The sequence below is a fragment of the Phalacrocorax carbo genome, chromosome Z (genome assembly GCF_963921805.1).
Source record: "Phalacrocorax carbo chromosome Z, bPhaCar2.1, whole genome shotgun sequence".
Lineage (NCBI taxonomy): Eukaryota > Metazoa > Chordata > Aves > Suliformes > Phalacrocoracidae > Phalacrocorax > Phalacrocorax carbo.
The window spans coordinates 50,837,373-50,858,892 of NC_087548.1; the positions used below are offsets into that span (position 1 = coordinate 50,837,373).

Below are 21,520 nucleotides of genomic sequence, written 5' to 3' on the forward strand. Positions count from 1 at the left end.
GAGTCCCATGGAGAGGACAAGGGAGAATGGACACAAGTTGCTCTTGCGGAGATTCCAGTTGGACACCAGAGGGAAATTTTCACAGTGAGGACAGTCACCCATTGGAATAATCTCCCCAGGGAAGTGGTTGACTCGGCCACGTTGGACACTTTAAAGATTTGTCTGAACAGGGTGCTGGGCCATCTTGTCTAGACTGTGCTCTTCCTAGAAAAGTTGGACTAGATGATCCCTGAGGTCCCTTCCAACCTGTGATTCTCTGATTTTGTGAAAACTGTATTACATTGTATTACAAGAAAAGGTGGTAAAACTCTTTGGAAATTTTGTCCCATCCCCAGTAGCCTGTAAAGAAATTCATGGAAATTTTTCTTTCCTTTATTATGTTACAGTATTTACATTTGATGAGAAGATTCACTTTCATGAGTCATTTCCCTTTACTTTGAAATGCATTTACTCAGTATACATTCTTTGATATGAATTCTCATGCATATGCAGAAGAATGCATAAGCAAAGAGGTGAAAATACCTTAAATTATTTGGTTAGCTGGTCTTCTAGAGTACAGAATCATGGATTTCTCTGAGACTCCAGTGTGCCTTGTCTGGGTATAAATGGGTTACATTTAAGCTCTCTCCTCTGTTTTTTTTTTATCTGTTACTTTATATTAGATCTTCATAGTCTAATTCCCATGTGATTTTAACAAACACATTGCCTCTAGATTACTGGGAGACTAGGTTCATAATGCACCATTTTAGCAGGTTTTTTACACTCATTCTATATGCCAAAACAAAACACTTTGAAATTATTTTTCCTTTTTTTTTCCCCACAAGTGTGCTGATTTTCACACAGCTGAAATCCCAATCATTTGAAAATACATATGTGCAGAAATATGCTATTAAAAGGAATTCAGAAAACATTGGCAAGCAACATTTCCCTACTGTGAGCAACTGATTTATATTTTTAACTGCAGATTTTGAAAATCAGGAGTAAAAATAAAGAATAAGAAATAATAAATAATTTTCAGGCAGAAATATCTATCAACTTCCTACTGTGATTTTTGTCTTGTATAAAGCACTGCTGTAATTTTTTTATTGTGTTTGGCAGCGTAAATAGACCACAATCAATATTTAAGTTCATAACACTTAAATATGTTTAAACTATATGCAAATATTCAATATCCAAGGCCCATATACCCTGTTTCATTACCACACTGAATAACTGATATTTAAAAGAAATATGCACCTTTCTTAATGTACTCAGTAATTATGCCTTCAGAGAATATGCTTGTGATTACCAGCCTTTGAAACAGCAGTCTGCCTATCTACTGAATCAAATATTTTGCACACTTGGTACTTCCCAAGTCATAGTGTTCAGACCTCCCTTATATGCAAAACAGGGATAAATGGGAGCAGTCTTCCAGTACTGTTTTCCAGCTGTTTTTGTAACTGACAAAATCAGCAATGTTCTATAGCTGCTAATGGGCATCTGCCACTTGTTTAATTCCCTTCTTCTTGCTGGAGCCATCATCTCTTTCTTTATCCAGTGATACAATGCAGCTGGTGCACAGAGTGCACTAACAAGTTGAACTGGGCCCACGTGCCTCTGGCCCAAGCACCTGAGGTTGTTTTCATACTGAGCTCCTGCTGTAGGGGATGTGCAACAGGGACAGTGGAGCTGGTTAAAGGTAGGGCACATTTGCTGGAGTTCCCCACCCAGTGCAAGTATTGCCAGGGTCAGTTGCTGATGTACCTATCTGGGAAGGTGCATCATGTTTCATATCCCTACGCTTTTAAAGTGGTTCTGGATCTTCAGACAGAAAATACTATTAAATTTATTTTCAAGGGAAACTAAAGTATTTTTGTTCTAAAATATAAAAGGTCTGTAAATTTTAGTCAAATTTAGAATCACTAATAAATGCTTTTAAAATACATTTTAACATTAAGCTGTTTAAAATTAATTCTTAGGCTATTTGTGGTTGTCTGTTTTGTTGGTTGTTGGGGGTTTTTTTCTCTGTCAAGTTGGAGTTGATGGCATTTCTAATATGCAAAGCAATGATAAGGAGCAAATTTGTATTGCTGCTTTGGATGTTTATGCAGTCATCTGTTATAAAATCAAAGCATCACTCCAAACATATTTTGGCAGATAAAAAAGTTGTTTACAATGTTTTGTGTCTTGCTTTAATCGCACTGTGAAAACATGGTTATTAGGAACATTTTTATTTCCATCTGTTTGTTTTGACTACCAGTATAGGGCTTACCTAGTTATTTACAAAGTAATATTTTCCTGATAAAGAAATATTTCTGAAGACAGTGAACTTCACGTAATTTGTATATGTATTAATGATACCACAATTTACAGTTCCTTTCACAACAAAAGGGGGGTTTTGTAAGTTACTAGCGGTAGGAGCCAGGTAACAAACAAGTGCATTTACATTTACAAATTTTAATTCATAGGAAATTATTTGATACCACAGACTAATAGCCCGGAGTTGTAACACCAAAAATATTATTAATAGTCACTTTCTGAGGACGTTTTCTAAGCTTGGTACTGAGTACTTACTGAATACTCTTTGCTGTATTTCAGTGATACTGGAAATTACTCAAGTTACAGTGAACCTAAAAGATCTAAGAACCGTTAGGTATAAATCTGCAGTACTATATAATGTTCTCCACTGAATCAGAGATTGAAGCAGCAGTGTTCATTTGAATTCCCCACTTATTATGGGTACAGTGTCTTTGATAGCAACATAATTTTTTTTAACATCCTATTAAACTCAAGGAAGGCTGTACACATCTGATGAAGTTTTTCACAGATCTGTTAAAAGGCTGACTTAAAACTTACTGTTTACATTATTGAATAGTTTGAGACTGATTAGGTGCATCATGAAAGAAGCTGTGAAAATAGCTTACATGCTTTTTCATCTGTCCAGTTTATGTAAACCTATCAATAAGGAAGTAGAATCATAAAGTAGGATCATTTTTTCAGCATTATATTTCAGTATAACAAAATTCTAAAATGTGCATATACACTGTTATGTCACTAACAATATCATTATGAACGCAGAGTCAAGCATTTATAGGATTTGGACTTTCCAGAGCACACAGACATCTGACAATATAGTGGGAGACCTCTTCACTCTAAAGCCAAAATATAATATATAAACACATATATAATGTGGATAATTCATTTCAGAATATAATGGTATTTCTAAAACAGTAGGATAAGATACTAAGTTCCTTCTCTTCAAAAAGAATCCAGAAAAATAATGTCCAAATGTTTGCAGTTCATCAGTCTCAAAAAGAATTAAAACTGAATAGTAATTAAAAAAAAAAAAAGGCAGCAAAAGAGGGGTGTAACTTGAGTGCATTTATTCTGGTTCATTGCTATTCTTTCGCTCATGAGCATAAAACAGCATGAGTGAGAAGTTTACAAGAATAAAGACTTCAAGACAGGGACATAAAAGAACTGGAATAGTAAGGAATGCTATTAGCACGAGATTGATAAACATGACTGATCTTCTATAGTTACACTAAATCTTTTCTGTAAACTTGATTAATCATTGTCATGAATGTTAGTATGTATGTATTTTTAAAATACTAAATTAATTTGCTTTGCCCAGCAAAATATTGTATATTCTTTGAAGAACAGTTTTACTCTAAATATATGTTCTTTGAGTATTTTTAGAGCCATCTGTTACAACACACTCTAACACAATGTTAAAAAAATGTATACTAGGAATTCCAGATGAAATGTTGTTCAGCAAAGAAACTGATTGTTCCCCCCATTGCCATATTGAAAGTATACTGAATAATGCATGTAAAGATCTTAAAAACTTAGAGTATGGAAAAATAAGATATGTGTATTGTTAAAAAGGATCTGTAAATGTTAATCCAAGTTATGTATTCCTATGTGCTTTACATCATTGTAGTCACATACTTGGAATAAAAGTTGATCTGGAACAAAAGTTATGCTTGTCCTCGCACAAACTTTGTGTCTCAAGTAGAAAAGTAGATTATTTCTTTAAAAAGAAGAATAACAATCAGGGAAAAAGATAAGCTTGTTTTCTCACACTGTTAAGGCTGGAAGACAAATGAAGGTTGAACAGTTTAATAATTATTTTTTTTTTTAATTAAATCTAACAAGTTTTTACTCTGTAGTCTTGAAAGTTGAAGGACATTAATATTTTAGGTCTATTTTCATTTTACTATATAAAATAGTGTATCTATGCTTTTATTCCCTGGGTTTCCAGTAAAAATGATAATTAGAAAGAAGTACCTCTTGGAAATCTAACTGCTTTTGATATTACTATTTTTATTTCAAGGAATATTTTTATTGACTTTAAGACAGTCTTGCTGGTGTATGTCAAAGTATCTAAATATTTATTACAAAATTAGGTCACTACCATGTTAATTCACTCACTAGTAGTCAAACAAATGAACCAAAGCACTTCAAAAGTTAAAATGGAGACACAGACAGAAATTGTAGAGGTTGATGACGAGTGTCTCAGACAACAGTGTTAGACTGAAATGTGTGTGTGTAATTCCTTGGGGGGGGTATTCCTTATAGCAGTTTAAATATAAAGGTCATCTTTAAAGCTCTCTCCAGGACTTACAGCTGAATCTGACACAATCAAATGAAAACTCAAAGTAGAAGAGGTGGAAAATGCTGCAAAATATTATCGTACATAAGAGTTTGGGTCCTGATAGGCTGAATGAACAAAGATCGAGAAGACAGAGAAGATGATCTAGGATTACACAGGAGAAAAGCCCCTTCTTTCCTGTGGGTTGCTTTAACTCTGTGAAAAAGCTAACCAATTTATACCAGAAATCTTCTCAAAACAATTCATACAGACTTACACATACTATGGGTGAGGTTTTCAAAGAACCATAACCTTCATTTTCATGCAAACAACTGAACCTACCAGATTCCAAGTCCATCTGAAGAAAAAAACCCAAACCCTTTCTTAAGTAAATTGGAAATCCACTCTTTTCTCCACTGAAATTATAGGTTACACTCAAATGATCACTTTCAGATTACATGTTTTCTTCTTTCTGGAAAAAACAAAGCTGTGAAATATCTCACTCTAGTTCTTTCTGTCCCCAAGGCAAAATAAGAAAGAAAAATGTTAATGTAGTCTGACATTCCTAAATGCAAAGAGTTTAAAAAAATATATTATAGTAGGTCTATCTGCTTCCCAAACAGAACCCCAAAGTCTCTCTCATTTGCAAGTAACCTCTAAAAGTAATAGTGTTTACTCTGCATATATTCACAAGCACATTCACAGATTCTTGTCAAAGAAATCTGGAAAATGAAATCAGTTGTTTCATTGTTATTTCCTATTATACCTAGATAAATCCTTCACCACATTATTGTTTCTCTAATTTTGAAAGGAACCGAGGTCACATGTAGTCATTCCACCATCTTAGGTGTTTTCTGAAAGAAATAGGAACATTTAAATTTCTTGTAAGTTTCAGGCAGTTGTAGTTCAAATCTGAAAGGAAGAACTGAGTATGAAATACAAATGAAGTTGCTTAGCCATATAATCAGTTGATCCCATGCCCTACTATACCATTCTAATAAATCATTAAAATAAAGCCCAGGCTCTAAAATGGTGTTTGATAAGGGAGACAGGTTTTTTTTTTAAGAGTCCACAAGAAAATCAGAACCAAAAATGGATAAGAATCTCCATCTTTAGCATTATATATATATAAACATTCATATATATATATCTGACAGATATAACTGTAAAGAATAGTTTGGTATTACCATATTGGACTATGTACTGAAAGATGTCAAGCTTTTTTTAAGGACAGGAATAGAACCTTTGAAATCACAAAGACTTTTGTCGACCTCTGCAAAGCCCTTGGAGAGCAAATCTCCAGCTGCCACGTAATGAGCAAAACAAAATCACAATGATAGACATTAACAGCTGCATAGGGTTTACAAAGGTTATTATTTATTTTAAGCCAAATTTTTGTGATTTTTATATAAAATTGTAATGTGTGTGAACAAACAACTCTTTAGTAATAAATCCCTGTATTGCTATAAATGACAGAATACATATTTCATGCTGATATGACCTGGTGAAAAAAGAGTTTTATCACTATTTGTTTCAGCCACATGTTCTTGTTCACAATATTGCTTACAGAACTAAAAAATATTTATCTTATGGATTAGAATGCTGGTTTATAGTAGATTCCACAGCATTACATGATGCTAATGGGGTGAACTCATAAAATATCAGAGCCTCTTTACTAAATCTTCTCTCAACCCTAGAACTGAAATATTTTTGAAGTAGTATTTACTTAAGCTTTCTCATCACATTACTACATTTCTTTACTACAGAAAAAGGGACAGACAGACAGAGAGAAAGGAAAACATGCAAAGAAAGGAAGGAATAAAAAGGAATCAGGTGTATTTTTCCTATGTCCCTTGGATTTTTACTGTTTTAATCTTCCCTACCCCACACTTAAGTATTTTGGGGATGGCAGAACCCTTTATTTTGGCATTTCCCAGATGTTCTGGAGCCTACAGAGTCATTAAAGAAGTGGTAGCTGAGTTCTATCCTTCTCTAGATACTGACCTCACTGGGATTTTTAGGTTATTACTGGATTACAGACTTGCCAGACACCATCTGAAGTACTGGAAAGAAATAGTGGACTTCTTTGTTAGTCTCTTTGCAAGACTTTGGCTAGGCAAAGGATGTCAATGTTCACTTCTAAAATATTTTTTTCTCTAGCTGTAAAGAAGGAAGAGAATTTATCAAGGTGAACTCTGCCTAAAATAAAATCAATTTAAAAAAAAAACAAAAACAAAAAAAAAAAAAAAAAAAAAAAAACAAACCAAAAAACCCTCAACTAACAGACTATAAGACTGAAATCTTTATTCTACTGTATACTTAAGAGTTATTCCAGGATGTGGCAATTAAGTCAAGTCCTACAATAATTTAGCATTCAACAATCAAATTCAACCAATTGTTCTGACCTTGGCAAAAGACACTCATTCCTTCCACCCCCTCCTCCCCCAAAAAAAGGATACAGAAGCAAAGCCAAGCCTTATATTTTGCAGTTTTTTACCACTTTCAAGACCTGTTTTGCAAATACCAGGTGCACAGTCTGTAAATCCTAGGCATTAGAGAGCTTTTCTGATCTGGTAGAGAACCACAAAGGAACTGCACACAAATTAAAAGGGAGGTTGAATAGAAAGTAATGAAAAAGAAGTCATGTCTAATAGAAATATCTTCCTTTGAAATGTGTACAGTCTAAAACCAAACTCAAGTCAATGTATTTCTAAATTATCAAAGATTCACTTGATGCTCTAGGTTGTACTGAAACCCCTGTATTTTTTTGCATGTTCACTGTTCTGCATCTGCAGCATCAGTAGTGAAGGAATTAGGAGACAGATAGGAAAAAGTTCCTCTAAAGCCTGTGATTTTATTGAAACAAGCTATGGAATGAAACTCTGTACAGAGTACAATGAATATGCAAACTCTGAGGGTGGAAGAACTCCAATTGTTTTCCCAATCTCTATCAAATCAATGCTTATGACAATTTTAAAGGAATTTATTAAACTTAAGTTGAGTAAACTTGCACTTGCCAAAATTCTCAGCTCAGTTAACGATTGTCCTGGTAGAAAAAGTCATTATGATAGATTGTTGTTCACCTACTTTTCTACCAGTTTTAAAATTACGAACTAATAGTACTGACATACACAATATCATTTACACCCTTCGCTGATTTGTGTCCTTCATTCTTTCATGGTCTAACCCTCAACTAGATTACCCACACATGTGCAATACAAACATAATTTTTCAGTGCTATTATGCATTTAAAATCTAAGACCACTATGATGGGAGTCATTCAGGAGAAGGTTCTGAATATAAGAGCTTCAATAAAGTTAATATTTTATTATCAGCTAAGACATGGACTTGAAAAATTGCTTTTGTACATTTTTTTCACACCCTATAGTGTTTCAAATGTAGGAGGGAATTTTAGAGGACTGGGGAGAAGATATGGGAGGGTGGTCATAAAATGAGAGTTAGAAATTTATATTCTGACTTAAAATTATCATTCAATCACAAGTATTCAGTAGATTTTGGAAAAAGAAACAGACAAATGTTGCAACATTAACAACAAGAATCATGCAAACTGGTAGCACTGCTATGTGTTCAAGATTTGTCTTTTAATCCATTACAGATACAGAGCTTTCACTGCACGTCTTTGAATCCTATGTTGCAGGCTGTGACCACTGTATGAAGTGGTAAGAGCAGCTATCATCTCTGGCTGCTGTCATTGTGTCACGGTCCCTCCTTGAAGCCCTGCTCAGCAATAAGCCAGCTGAGAAAGTGCTCACCAGTACTGAAGACAAAAAGGAAATAAAAAAAAAAATAATTAAAAAAAGCAGACTGATGAAAAATCAATAAACATAATTAATAAATTCAACACTTTAAAAGTTCAGCTGTGAGGCTAGCCCTGTCTTACATTAGATTAAATTGCTACTCCTTTTTAACAATAATTTTTGCAGTGAATTTTGAAAATCATCATGTACTTCTGCAGAGAAATACATACTACACCAGTTTAGTGATTTGATACTTATGACTATTTGCACATTTGCAGTGCCAGTAAATAGAAGAATGGATAGGATGAAGAGTATCTTTTTTACTTGAAGTATCAGCTACCAGCTATACATCTGAGTGTCAATAAGCCCTCAGCACACTGCCATTGTAGCACATGTGCACCACATGTGGCCATCCATTACACAGGGAATATCAACATCATGCAAAAGTTGTAAAATATACACAATATATTAAAAAATAAATCTATATATACATTACACACACTTTCTTGCAATGACTATACTAAACCTTAAGAGTAAGCAATTTTTCAGTATTTAATAGGTTTTTTCGAATAAGTCTATTATAAAGTTAAAGACAGACAAGGGGGGAGGGAAAGAGGAGGGAGGAAGACAGAAGGGAACTTTGACCAAATTCCATAACCGCAAGGTATCACCCATTAGGAGGCTGTGACATGCTAAGAGCTTTATCCTGCAAAACAGGACTAACTCTGCATCAATAAAACTGTCTCCATAAATTCTCACAGCGGGGTGATAAAAAGGGAAGGATGAGAGGAGCTGGAAAGCAGCTCAGCATTTCTTCAGTTGTTTATGCATCTAATGCAACAACTGGGGGGATTGATCCAGTAGGTACCGTATGGGTGCCGTATGTCAGACTGCTCTCTGTGCATCCCAAACAGCTGGTCTCACTCTCTCATTCATGTGCTTCATTGATGCCATTTTGGTGTCTCCTTCCCTCCCTCCCTCCCTCCCACTGAGCTGAATTTCAGGGACAGAAGATATGACCACAGCACTTTTATGAGATAATAAATGAATGTCGGGTTGTCAAACCACAGATGGTCTAACTAGTTCTGAAGTTTATAGTGAAAGGAGAATGGAGTCAAAAACCATTGCCTCATTATTTATTTATTTTGGTAAATATTATTTCATATTATTGTTTTAGGTTGAAAATATCACTGCTATCCCCCCACTCACAGCCTGGAAATCAGGGACACTACAGAAATAGGCAGTATCTGAATTGCCTGTTCTTCCAACACACAGGTAAATTTGAAAAGGTAATGAAACAGGTGTTATGGATGTGTAGTTCATTTCCTTTGTATTTCATGTGATGTTCTGAAAATCTTCCACTATATGACAGACATCAAAACTTCACTGCATTTCTCCAGATTTTTCCAGAAAAGCAAAACACTAAGAACATGGACCAACTAATTTTTGGAGGATCTTAGCAAGGACAGCACTAAACAGAATGAAACTTGAAGCTTCTAGGACAAATCCTTGCAAGTAATAAATACATTTAAAGAATATTAATTGCAGGTTTCTTTCTTTACCAAATAGGAAACATTATCAACTCAGTACCAGAGAACTTCCTGATGGCCTTAGACCTGTCCTGATTTGTCCTCTGCCAGGACTTACAGACAACCCCCATGTGAAAACACTCAGTATGTCTCTTCACTCAGTACACAACATCTGTACTCCTTTGCAGGTGTACCCTGTCTAACAGGGCAACAGAAAACTGGTTGCACTAAAGCAGTCACATGACAAGAGCTTTGCTGTTTTGGGGCAGCCATGACAAATACTGCAAAAGAACAGTAAAACAGGCTCCCGTCACATGGAACAGAGAAAATAGCGCACCACTTACAGCAGCAGAGAAATACCAACCGTTTGGAAGACCGTGCGCATATGTGCAGTTCTGCATGCTGGACGCAGGAAGGTCAAACCTAGACACAGCAAGTCAAGGACAAAAGCTTTTGAAAGACTCTCTCCTGCAAAGGGAATCTGAGGTTTTCAGGACTCCCAATTGCATCTGTACTGGCCTAGCAGCCCACTTTCAGGCATTGGGCATCCTTTTTGAAATCTAGCCATGTCAGTGCAGGAAATTACATTCCCTCACTGCAGACACCCTTTGGCAGGACACCCCTTTGAATCTGGTGGTAGGCATACTCATCTGGTATGCTTTATCCCTTTTTTTCAGTTAAAATAAATGGATTCAGGGCATACCCAATACTTTGTCACTTTACAGTAGAACAGCGGATTTCAAGTGAAGCAGGTTAAGCAGCTGTTGTATAAGCAATTTAGATGGAAGCTTTAAGCACATGGTACCCTCTGGTATGAATGCAATGACAAACATACTTTTCTTTTTCACAATAGGAGAGCAAAAGAAGGGGGATGTGTACATATTGCTTTGTTATTCCTTCAGGAATAACAGCGGTTTAGAAGTCTTTACAGTAAAAACCTTTCAATGACAGAAGGACTAATTAAAAATAAATAATTAAAATCAAGAAACCGCCATCTCCCTGAGATGTCTCCAAAATTTGAGTGGGCAAAAGTTGGAAAAACAGGTTCTGTGATTCTACAGTGACATAAGAAGTAAAAGTTGGAAAAAGAGAAGTCTTAGTCTAATCATAAACAGCTACAGAAACTCTGTGTCCCAGCTGTGATCTCAGGAGAGCCATATTAACATAGGGGTGTTGCTAAATGTATATGTCCCAAATAGTTGAGACCCATAGAGACCAGCTTTAGATAATGAGCAAAAGAAGGTTAGCAATTGCTGAATACAAGCAGAAGTAGCGCAGCTCTTTATGTATCTATCCCCATACCACCTATAAAACTTGAAGTGCATTGAACATAACATTTAACTTTGGCTGAACTTGATAAACAACTTGAACAGTGTAAGAACTGCTTAAGTAGCCTCTCCTGTTTTCTGTGCTAATCCACTAATAATTCAAACATATTTAGGCAGCTTTAACTGCAAGACACCCCCAATATGTCCTTAACCATTCCAGAGCGAAGTACTATGGTTCAGCTCTACAACAGCATTTATGCACACAAGTCCCACTGGAGTCAGTGCAGAACATCTCCGGGTGTCTAGCTGCCTAGGTATTACTGTTCATTTTTGGACCAAAATTTCTGTTTAGAATAGTCTTTTGCACAAAAGAGGAACCATGTATAATACAGTGGTAAAACATCACAAAAAGTCAATATAGTTTGTTTTTGGCTAATGCCACATGAATCTTTATATATATATTGTTTAAAGTATTTAAAAGGTTACTTTACCTTGCTTTTCAGCTTCTCATTCACCCACATACCATTTTGCCTTGTCCATCACATTTGCATATTTTACAATGGGAAGTTTATTATCTTCTTCTTGAAGAGGAGAGAGGGGATGGCAATAACTGGGAGCCTTCTGAGGAGTGAGGAGAGCGTGGAAGGCAGCAGAGCCCTGCGCAGAACCGTCTCTCAGAACTAAGGGGATTCATGCACTGCTGAAGTGCTTTCTTAGGAGATATTGCAACAGAGGTGTGCCTGCAAATTTTCAGTCCAAATTTGTTCATAAATTGCCTGTTCATCCTTTTTTGACTTGCTAACATGTACCTAAGCCCATTCACAAAAGTAGTTAGTTTCTGGGCTGAAATAGACAGTAAATGATAAGCATGAGATGGTTGTTTCTAAAACAGTTTTTCAAATCTTTCTAACTTTGAATACTTCTGTTTCTTTCCAGTGAAGCAGATGAGGTTAAGCAGTTTTAAGATACTTTGTTTGGCTTTGTCCTAGAAAGAAGTGGAAGAGGAGATAACTACAGACAGAAACTCATTTCACCTGTGTGCCAGATGACCCCTGCATTAGCTGCAAGCAGGCAACCTGAAATCAATGCCCAAAGTCTATTTGCCACAGCTGATTGAAATGAGTGACCTGGATTTTTCCCCCAAAGCATCCCAATAAGGACTGCTAAGGCAGCCTCATCTATTTTCACACTCAGTGAAGTGAGTGGCAATTTTTCCCTCTTAGATTTGAGAGCTTTCAGTGGGGAGGTGATAAATGACTATCACTTGTAGACACTTCAAAAGCAAAATCTAACATATCTGTCCTGGCCAGAGGCCCAAGGTGCATTTCAATAAACTGAAAATTGCAACGTGTTTTTTATTACTAGTTACCTTAGTTGCATCATTCCTTAAAAATTTGATGAAGTTTGGCCTCAGAGTGGCTTCTCTCTTAGTTGCATCAGTTCCTGGAATACAGGTCTACATAAATTCACTGAGGTAGTGGCTTAATGGTTTATGTTACTGGTAGCTTTTGTTTTATGGTATCACTGAGAGGAGGGGAAAACAGAAAAAAATAAGGAACCCATTTTACCCCTATGACCTGAACTTTCATTCTTTTCTCTCATGCCAGACCAAACTCTTTTGCAGCCTTGGAAATGTTTGTTTAAGTGTTTTCCTGCCATTATTTTTCATTGTTGCATACTTCTGCACTTGTGTAAGGAGAACTTAGTGACAGATGAAGCAGAAACAACTATGAAACTACAATAAATAAATTGTATGTCAAAGTTTTCCAGGGAGAAGAAGAGTGCCAACAAAAGAGGTAAGATTTAGTGATGAGCAAAAAGATCAATTAAAATAAAGCGGCTTTAAGAGATATAAAATATTTTTTTAAGAAAATTATTCTTTTAAGAAAACAATGTTCAATAGCTTTGAAATATATGCCAAACATCCTGTTCACAGCAGAAGCTCTTAACCCATGAAGATCAGGAGAGGTAACTTTAGCATAAACTAAATTTAGTGGTTTAATTTGTATTGATCTAGCTAAAAAGTCAAGAGAGAAGTTAATTCCTTAAGCAAGGGAAATCAGTCTCTCTGTAGCTATTTATTAAACATTGTCTTTTTGGTTTTCTCTCAGAATTCCTTACAGAAGAATGCAATCTTTTCATATTTCTTAATATCTAAAACTGTTTACCCATTTTTACCCATGAAAAATGAGTGAAATGGTCCACTCGGAGTTAAAAATTTGAAAGTGAAATCATATCCTTCCTAATAACCATTTTTTTTTCCCCTACTGATTTTATGTTTTATCCTAGGTGTAGAATTTTTCTATTTTTCTGAGCCCAGTTGACTGTAACTGAGCACACATTGCAGGATGTTCCATGTTATAGAAAAGTTATGTATGAAAAATATCCACCACTTACCTTTCTTTCTCAGAAGTTCATTCTAAGGAGGTCCAGTTGCATAATTAGCAATACACAGTGAGTACAGATAGTGTTCACTGTTGACCAAAGCCCCTTTTTTGCAATTTTATCTGGATACTTCAAGTTTCTCTTTTACAAATTGCCCAACTCTGTTAACTAAAGCTTTCAAGCCTGACTGAGGATTGGACAACTTATGGCTCACCGTGAGGACAGTGACAGTGAAACAGAAGGATGTACCAGTGTTTCAAGGACTGGACAAGGTTGTGGAAAATGCAAATTCCATTCTTTTTCTGCCCCAGACTTCCTCTGTGTCCTTGACAAGTCATTTAGCACTTTGTACAAGCGTGTCCGGTTCTGAAATATAATTATGCCTTTGCAGCCCCAACATATATTGTGGTAGTGATGTGACTTACACAGGTAACCAAAATAAAAAAGGAGCACCTGGCCAAAGAAAAGTTATTTACAGACCATCTGTAAGGACATGCAAAAGTGACATAATTTTTGCACATCCATCCCGTAACTAGACCATGTGAATAAACCTGTGAGCTTTTATGGACTTTTACAGTCATCTTTTCTAATTATTTATTTTTAAAACAGCTGCCTAGAAGCTTGGGGCTCCATTCATGCTGTTCCAGACTCAGAATAAGGGCAATCAATGCACTTTTTTTTTTTTCCTTACAATATCAATGCAAATAAACAGTGAAATCATGGACTATATTACATGAAGTGACAAAGTAACTTTTGATAGTGTAACAGTGAAGACTAATGCAGAAGTCCAGCTAAGAACACAGAAAAATAACAGTAGTGATAAAAAGAAGATAGTAGTGGTGAATAGCTTCATCTCAGATGAGAGGATGGGGTCAAGTGTAGGTCTGTAAGATGAATAAAGAAATACCAGTGAGCTGGACAGAAAAACCCAAAGAAACAAAAACAGTTATTGTCTGTGCTCTGGCTTACTGAATAAACCCAAATTCCCCAGTGGCCATTCTCCCAACACGGAAGTCTTCCTGAAATGACAGAAAGAGATCTAAATCCTGTCATTTCTCCTCTAAGTGAAACCTGGATGCAAAGATGGAAAAACTAATGGCTTAACAAAAAGTTCACTTTACTTTATTATAAGGCATATATATACATACACACATACGGCCCTGCATCATGTACAGGCATAATTACTTTGTTTGTATCTTGTTCCAACGTACAGACTGTTTGCTGAAATGAAACACCTAGGAGAAAGACTGTAATTCATTTCATTGCTTAACTTTTGTTATATTTTGGAGGGTTGGCAGCCACCTTCGTATCTCAGGCCGGAGCCCACAGAGCAGACTGAAGAGATACTCAACCTCTTAAATCATGTCTCTTTTTTTCTGTTATCTTACAATTCTAAAATTTCTTGGCAAAAGAATCAGGAGGTTAATAAGAGAAGTTCTTGTTTGTAAATTTTACTTGTGTTTATGGCAAAATAACAACCTTTAAATGCAAATTCACAAATAGGATTCCCATCTGCCAAAGTGTATCAGGTCTCATTTGTACATTTAATATTTAAATCTTAGCATTGTTTATTAAATGCTGTGTCTTAAGATATTATGAGTTCAGAAGGTCCTTATATTAGCTTCTAAAGTCGACTTCCTACTTTCTCATTAAGAAGAGTATTGCAGCTAGTGGGATGTGGTTATGCCAGAACAAGGTCTCCTTCAACCCAAGCATTAAAATTCAAATGCTATGTTGCATTTACTCCCTTTTTCAGTTTCTGTTCTTTTTTCTGGACATGTATACTTCTTCTTAGGTCTAAATATAGATTCAGGTTATATTGTCACAGGTTTACACATATGTACAAGAAATAGCTCAAGAAGTAGAAATACTTTCCCATTGAAAATATGATCCCTCAAAAGTATTATAAAAAGAATAAAGCTGACTTAGAGAACTTCCCTCAAATGCAGTTTGGAAAATACCTGGCATAAAAAAGAAAAAAAATCGGAAGGGCAGAAATTGGAAAAATATAGCCACCTTTTTAGTACATACTGACCTTAGACAATTCTCCCAAATATGTATTTCCCCTGAAAGCTGAATTTGCCAAAATTTTCACTTATACATGCCTAGATTTAAATCAGTATCAGAACATAAGACTCAGCTGTACTACTGACTTGAAATTGTATTTCCTTCTGGAAAGCTAACAGTGTTAAGACAGAGAATATGTTTATATCTAGGAAAAGGTAGTGGATTTTCTTGAACTAACTTTTAAGTTCACCCTCAAAACTTATTGGTCATTCTAATTTTTTAGTATCTACCCAGTAGAGTATTATGCACCTCAGAATTAATAGTGAAAGGAAACTTTCCTTATGTCTTCAGAAAGAGTAACTGATGGACTCCAAAATGTTTTGCTGCATTATCAAAAGATTCATTTATTCTTTCACAGTGCACATAGTAACCTTGAGGCCAAACAGCTGGAAGCCATGCTGTGTGTATATGTTACACTCCATACGTTATTACTACCATCTCTGTTAACAAAGTACATTCTTTAACTAAATCCTTCTTCTCAAAGTGATATTTCTTTAAGTCTTTGACACAATATGATCAATGTTCTGCCACCAAAGTTTATAAATGAAAAACAAATGTTGAGGGTTTGGGGGATGGTGGCTAGAGAGCAATTTTTATTTAAATCTGGATCCAAGTTATCCACGCTTTAGTTGATCTTGTTATCATTTTATCTACATAGTCAAAAAGCCTCACAGTAATTTGTCGCTAATAATACAGTAACACACTATATATCTAAAACTGCCCTGCCATGTACCCCAGGAAATAAATTGTATATGATGTTTCCCTTTAATTTTCTAATTACATCATTGTAGAGAGGAGGAGTATATACATCTTTTCAACTCCTTCTGTAGTGAGCAACTACTACTACTTATAGGTGGAAGAAACAGTACTAAATTCCAGTAAGAAGACTCAGGGTTTGCACTGAATTTGGATGCCTACGTAGACATCAAAAACTTGTCTAGAAAGCCAGCAAGAATGGTGTTCCTCTAGACACTGTAAGGACTTCCTGCTTCTGGCTGGGACACAAGCTTCTGGTCTGTTTTGCTGGGAACTTTAGGTGGATCAAGTGTGCCGATCAATGAAAAGAGATGGCCAGGATGACACACACACACACACACACACACCCCTGTGATTTTGAATGCATGGAAAACTTACTGTTGACATTAAGGCAAAAACTTTTTAAGAACAGAGATTCTTTTTACTGAATTACATCTTTTCCATGGCTTTTTTGCTATTTTAAGTTTAATCATAGAATGATAGAATCATAGAACAGCTTGGGTTGGAAGGGACCTCAAAAGATCATCTGGTCCAGCCTTTCTTGGGAAAAGGAGCCTAGATGAGATTGGCTAGCACCCTGTCCAATCGCATCTTGAAAACCTCCAGTGATAGGGACTCCACCACATTCCTGGAGAGGTTATTCAAGTGATTGAGTAGTCTCACTGTAAAAAGATTCTTTCCTTTAACAAGTTTATATAACAGTTGACTGTTTCTAATTTATTTGGTGAGGTTCTATCTGCCTAAATTCAAGGTAAATGCAATTAAAACTATTGCTTACATAGCTAAAACATAACTATTACTATGGCTACCAGGCAGGAGGTACCGTCTATGTACTGATAAACAAACTCTTACTTGTATTAGCAATTAGCTCCTGAGTCAGAAATACAAAACAGAGGAGACGTCTTTTTGGCAGCCTCTGAGAGTAAAGAAGTAGGGGACTGTTCAGTTGGTGGCTTACATTGATCAAATAATTTCTTTAAAATCAAAATGGAGAAGGAGCACACCGCATCAATGACATGTAAACAGTTCAGGATTAGATGAGTGGTGATATCATTCAGCTGGAAAACTCCATCAGGATTTCACAGGAATGGTGAGAGATGGGAAATGCCCTGAGATAATAACCACCTATTCATTCCTTCTCCACAACCTGTTTTCCGTTAATTCTCTCATTTCTCTCTGCTAGCTTCAAAAGACTGTACTCTAGAGTGGCTCATGCAGGCAATAATGCAGAGAACGACCACACTGAGGGGAGACACCAGGCACCACTCAGAGAATGAGGGGAGATGAGAGAGAAATCACTTCAAACAGTGGAGGGGGTCAAAGGCCTGGAAATGTGAAATGGAGAAGGTCTAACTTTACTTTGCAGAGAAAGAGATATATGAACTACTGGGGGAAATATTTAGCTTGTAGACAGTGGGAAAATGACATTTTTCATGTATGAAATGATAACTGCTTATTCATTTCTTTCTGCTGACTCATCTTCCTTCCTCAAGAGTTGACAATGCCCTCAGTAAAGTCCTTCACAGGAAGAGACGTGGAGATGTTTCCAGTGCCTTGATCCTTTTATTTCATTTCAGCTTGCATTATTTGCTGATTTTATGTATGGCTGTTTCAACATGTGCTGCTAAACTTTACAGCCTTGTTGGTCAGTGTCAACTTTTTTTTCCCTGAATGAGTAATTCCTGATCTACTGACCTAAATCTCCAGCCACAACAAGTTTGCTTGAAAACTGCTAGTCTGGTATGACTACAGCTCATAAAAGACCACCATATTCATGCTTTCTTCCTCATTGTCAGTAAGGCAATGACACAGCACTCTTTGTTAAATAAATATTAAGAAAAGGATCAACCCCTTGTATCATGATTTAAGACTTGTACTATTTTACATGGTTCACATCCAGGTAAATTACAAGCTAAATTTTTAATACAGTAAATGCAAAAATAGCAACTGTCTTCATGCTGTCTGATGACAGCTATCTGGCAGAGGAACCCCAAAAATGGCCTTGGGGAAAAACCTGAGTTAGAGAATAGAAATAATTGCAAATCCCAGATCCTGAGCTCAAAGTAGAAGTCCACTTTAAACAGCTGTCCTTACAGGGTTGGGTTAGATGATATTTTGGTATGATCTTTAGAACAACAACAGAAAAAAAGGTTAATTATTTTCAGTACCTAAGGATGCTGCTAATATTATTTACAGATTCATTGGTAAAGGGTTTTATTTCTATTTTCTTTTTTAGTCTTGCTCTCCTTGCAATCCCATATCCTAGGGCAGGGGATTGTGTCTGTGCTTAAGGATTTCTGCATAAAACAAAGAGGTGAACATTATTCATATGTTGAGTCAATTATTACGTAACAAGTTCATATCCTTTTCCTAGCTTCCACGTTCTCACTTCAGTTACAGTGTTGCCCTAAGCATTTTCACCTCACTATACAATCAAGGACATCACATGGAAGATCTGTGCATGGGATTGGTATGGTTGTATTAAAAAAATACTTAATTCAACATTGACAACTTCACCACATGAGGTCAAGAAGTGCTGACATAATATCCCCACAGGGCTTTTGGAAATAAAAAAGGCGAAGACAAGAGAATGGAAACAGCATGTAAGACAGATAGACTGAACAAAAAGAACAAGAGATTGTTTTGTAGAAGTGATTTCCAGGATTCAAACAATTACTGCACATCTAACTAAAATCCAATTGTTCTCATCCGTGATCTTTAAAGCATTTCTACTTCTCACAAAAAGTTACACAGAATATTTTTGTTTTCTGTTTTATAATCCATTAAATCAAAAACACATGAATGAGGTTTATGCAATGACATATGGAAGTCATTAATGCTGCTTTAGTTCTCAACTAAGTACCCAGTCCTGTACTCCTTAAGCAAGAAAAACTCTTACTGAAGTCACTGTGAGTTTTTCTTGCATAAAAGGAAAAAAACCTGAGTACTAAATGTAATGATCTGTAGGCTACTAAAACTGCCCAGTGACCCCTATGTCAGTCCCTTTTAATAATAGACACGCTTTTTTGCAGGATATAAATTCTCGCTATACAGTGAGTGATTGTTTTCTGTTCAACCGGGGACCAATTTGGCTTCCACAAAGTCAAATGCAAAACTCTCACTGACCTCTACAGGAAGCAGGATTAAGACTTTTACATAGTTCCTTTATAAGAAATCTTCTGTCTCAACAGGCTGTCACCTTCTCAGTTAGCTGTAGATACAAGTGGGCTGCTGTATCAGTGTCAGTCACACATTTCTTGACAAAGAGAATGCAGAAAATCTTACCTAAACATTGCAAGGTAAAAATTGCAAAAGTCAGAGACACTCAAACCCGTATATATTATATACAGAAAGGCCCCTATTAACCTTTTAAGGAGATGATCAAACAAAAAATCATCAGATACTTTTTTTTTTCAATGAACAAATGCTTCAGAGATCTCAGCTCAAGCTTGTGGAAATCAATGACAAAAGAAACCCCTCACAGCAGTAAGTGGGAGTGGATTCAGAAATATTTTTGCCCTTGTGAAGTAAAACATACAGTTAAGGAATTTCATTATCATTCCCAAGTAAAGACAGAAATGTTATGTGAAGTGTTAGAATTCAAGTATTCTGCTGAAATTCTTCTCATATTCCATGTTATTCTGACTTGTATTTGCATATTGTTCTTCCATAAATAGGTGACCTTGATGATTTCTCCAAGCCATAAGATCTCTGACACTGGAAAATAAAGATGGAAACTGAAGACTGGAGATAATTTTAAGTAAAAAGGATTAAAGAGAAATATCAGATAATGAGATATCCTCATCTTCATGTATTCCCTGGTCAGCTGAACAACTGAATCTATGTATTTGTGATATAATACTGTATATTTGTGAAAATATAATATAAGACAGATTTGTATAGACTTACATATTCTCTACAGTCCATTAGAGTATTGAAACATGTTTATTTTAAAAGATAAAATCTGTTCTTAGAAACTGGAAAAGAGACTTTAGATAATGCTGTGTTATAGTACAATGATTACTTGTTCCAGTATTTTTCTTGGAACTGACTGACGATTCAAATCTCTGTGCATTCATTATCAGCTTTCTAGTACTTTAAAAATTCATTGCAAGATTTGATAGAAAGCAACTGAGAGAAAAGTAAGAGAGGCAGAAAAATGAAGGGAGAGAGGAGATGAGAGAAAAGGAGAGGAGACACAATGAACTGCCATCTAAGTATCTTTTACAATGAGTAACAGGAATTCAATCAGGTAACAACCTGCATGTCATTCCCACTCTAAGTGTGGCCAAAACCAAGCTAATAAAAAAAGTCAGATTTCTATAGAATTTAATATATATTTTGGCTGTCAGTGAAAGAAAAGAGTTGGGGGAGGGAGCTATTACTCTAAGTGGAATGTAATGAATCATCACCAAGGTTGAAATAAACTCACTTGTTTCAACTTAATGGAAAGTGATTTTGTTGGTTACTTCATAATATACTATTCTGATTCTTAGGAAATTCAATGCTGAATGTCAGAATATCATGGAGAATTAGACTTTCTGTCTTCACTAGTACAGCAGTACACCACAAATTACACCAATTCCAATGTGCATTTCCTTTGAAACTTTATTTTACAGTATTCCTCATAGTTGTTGGTCCTGCAAATCATTCAACAGTGTTCTTCTCCAGTTTGTATTTTTTTGTGAGAATCAGATTCTGTCTAGGCAATATTTCATAGGGTTCTGAGAACCTGAATGTACCAGCACTCCTTCTAATGGGCCATAAATGGCTTGTTGTCTTCTTTGCATCCCTTGAATATCTCTCAACTGTCAGAAGACAAGTATCAAGCAGGAATTCTCAGAAATTCTTGTGTTCAGTCTTACTACAGGCAATTCTTGACAGTGATATTTCTAGCTCATGTTATCTGGTGTAATCTCCAAGCTCACAGAGAAGTTATTGCCTACAGAGATTTTTTCCTCATACTCAGTTCAGTAGTTCTAGTTTAGAATATTCTGACAGTAAGGCAGGGAAAAATGAAATTAGTTTTTCCAGATCAAACAATGCTGAACAATAAGGACCTTTCATAGAAGAAAAATAGTCTAGTTTATGATATTAACCTCCAAATATGTGTGAAAGCCACACATGAGCCATGAAGTCAGTGATTAATCAAATGAAATCCTTTATATTTTTCTCCACCAAAAA

General features: G+C 35.8%; 1 long non-coding RNA gene across 1 annotated transcript in view; it reads left to right on the plus strand.

Moving 5' to 3' along the window:
* Positions 1-20,830, plus strand: part of LOC135310464 (uncharacterized) — a 34,724-nt gene extending 13,894 nt beyond the window's left edge. Inside the window, exons 3-4 of the long non-coding RNA XR_010370530.1 lie at positions 9,509-9,606; positions 20,014-20,830. This is a non-coding gene — a long non-coding RNA (uncharacterized LOC135310464). The remainder of the gene's footprint in view (positions 1-9,508; positions 9,607-20,013) is intronic.
* Positions 20,831-21,520: the final 690 nt, after the last annotated feature.